This window comes from Colletes latitarsis, unplaced genomic scaffold, assembly GCF_051014445.1.
Source record: "Colletes latitarsis isolate SP2378_abdomen unplaced genomic scaffold, iyColLati1 scaffold0042, whole genome shotgun sequence".
Classification (NCBI taxonomy): Eukaryota; Metazoa; Arthropoda; class Insecta; order Hymenoptera; family Colletidae; genus Colletes; species Colletes latitarsis.
Genome location: NW_027488392.1, coordinates 189,808 through 192,307, shown reverse-complemented (window position 1 = coordinate 192,307; position 2,500 = coordinate 189,808). Strand labels below are relative to the sequence as shown.

The 2,500-nt window shown below is 49.5% G+C and overlaps 1 non-coding gene across 1 annotated transcript; it reads right to left on the bottom strand.

The window, feature by feature from the left end:
- Nucleotides 1–797: 797 nt before the first annotated feature.
- LOC143350856 (5.8S ribosomal RNA) lies at nt 798–952 on the bottom strand. The gene has a single exon (XR_013081302.1). It is a non-coding gene; the product is annotated as a 5.8S ribosomal RNA (ribosomal RNA).
- Nucleotides 953–2,500: the final 1,548 nt, after the last annotated feature.

Below are 2,500 nucleotides of genomic sequence, written 5' to 3'. Positions count from 1 at the left end.
GACCGGCTAAACGCGCGGTCTCGCAATCGATATACATATTCGTAACAAAGAGAGACATGGGGCGACCAACTTCTCAGAGTATATCCCTTCTTTTGGGTTCCGTTCGTATCGCGCTTCTCGTCGTGTTCGTTCGAGCCTCTCCATAGAGGATGATCGTCCGATTCGTTTGATAAATTATCATTTTTCCCTGGGGCTGTACGAACGAACAGAGAGGAAGACGACGACCGACGGATACCACAAATTTCACGTGGTAGGGCATATATTACATATCATAATTATCAGTGTTTGATCAAATTTCTTTCCAGTGTCCTTTTTGTTATGCTCCAAAACTAGTATACGCTTTATTTTCTCTTTCCTTTGCATAAATTATTAACTTCGGGCAACGTCGGGAGCGCCGGTAATCATTAGATTTGTACGAAACGCGATTTGCGCCCCACGGTGGTTTTTAGTGCCGTCAAAGTCAGAAATCGTAGGAGCGGTGCTTTAACGGGCGGTCGTGATGATACTCCAGACAACACGACGCACGACGCCGTAAAACACTCGCGCGAGTCCAGACTGATCTCTGCCTCACCACGCAAGGGGTGCGCAAACTTGCCAATAATATATAATATTTATTCTTTTTCGTACGTCCAGCGACAAACGCCAACGAAATACCCAAATTCTCGCTCGTACGTTGATACCTTTCTCTTCATCGACCCGGCTCCGAAACGTTCTTCGCCATCTCCCCGAAAGGAGAGGTAAACGACGGCGGGGTTAGGGAATCTGAGAACAACGCAAGCAGTTTTAGGACAAGTGAACGACCCTCAGCCAGGCGTGGTCCAGGAATTTTATCCGTGGACCGCAATGTGCGTTCGAAATGTCGATGTTCATGTGTCCTGCAGTTCACACGTTGACGCGCAATTAGCTGCGTTCTTCATCGACCCACGAGCCAAGTGATCCACCGTTCAGGGTAATCATATACAATTTACAATTTTTTTCTTTGTATTTAAAAATGCTCCTTGTTCTTTGCTTTAAAAATATTCGATGTTCGCACCTCCGACCAGCGTATCGACGGAGGATTGAACGCGCCATATCGACGACAAAAGTTTCTTTTTGTTTCCTGAATGACGGAAAACCATCGTTCGACGGCCGGGCGTACAGTACATTCAAAAGCCTTTGCGCGTGGCTGCGACCAAACGGGTATAATACACCCGTATATTCTTGGTTCCGAACAGTAACTTCACGCGCAATCGGGCGAACGCACGCGGCAGCGCCCATCGGTTGCTCGATGAAATCGATGCGATAAACTACAGCCTTCTCGGCTGGTCGTCGTTAGTCGCGCGAGCAACGGATGGCCGCACAATCGACGCGTCGTCGTTTGCGATTATTCGCCTCACGTTAGCCATGAGTATGTATATTATTCATTTACGAACGAACGCGGCAGCGTCCATCGGTTGCTCGATGAAATCGATGCGATAAACTACAGCCGTCTCGGCTGGTCGTCGTTAGTCGCGCGAGCAACGATGGCCGCAAAATCGACGCGTCGTCGTTTGCGATTATTCGCCTCAAGTTAGCCATGAGTATGTATAACATTCATTTACGAACGAACGCGGCAGCGTCCATCGGTTGCTCGATGAAATCGATGCGATAAACTACAGCCGTTTCGGCTGGTCGTCGTTAGTCGCGCGAGCAACGATGGCCGCAAAATCGACGCGTCGTCGTTTGCGATTATTCGCCTCAAGTTAGCCATGAGTATGTATATTATTCATTTACGAACGAACGCGGCAGCGTCCATCGGTTGCTCGATGAAATCGATGCGATAAACTACAGCCGTTTCGGCTGGTCGTCGTTAGTCGCGCGAGCAACGATGGCCGCAAAATCGACGCGTCGTCGTTTGCGATTATTCGCCTCAAGTTAGCCATGAGTATGTATATTATTCATTTACGAACGAACGCGGCAGCGTCCATCGGTTGCTCGATGAAATCGATGCGATAAACTACAGCCGTTTCGGCTGGTCGTCGTTAGTCGCGCGAGCAACGATGGCCGCAAAATCGACGCGTCGTCGTTTGCGATTATTCGCCTCAAGTTAGCCATGAGTATGTATATTATTCATTTACGAACGAACGCGGCAGCGTCCACCGGTTGCTCGATGAAATCGATGCGATAAACTACAGCCGTCTCGGCTGGTCGTCGTTAGTCGCGCGAGCAACGATGGCCGCAAAATCGACGCGTCGTCGTTTGCGATTATTCGCCTCTGGCTATCCGTGAGTATGTATAATATTCATATACGAACGAACGCGGCAGCGCCCATCGGTTGCTCGATGAAATCGATGCGATAAACTACAGCCTTCTCGGCTGGTCGTCGTTAGTCGCGCGAGCAACGATGGCCGCAAAATCGACGCGTCGTCGTTTGCGATCATTCGCCTCAGGCTATCCGTGAGTATGTATAATATTCATTTACGAACGAACGCGGCAGCGTCCATCGGTTGCTCGATGAAATCGATGCGATAAACTACAGCCG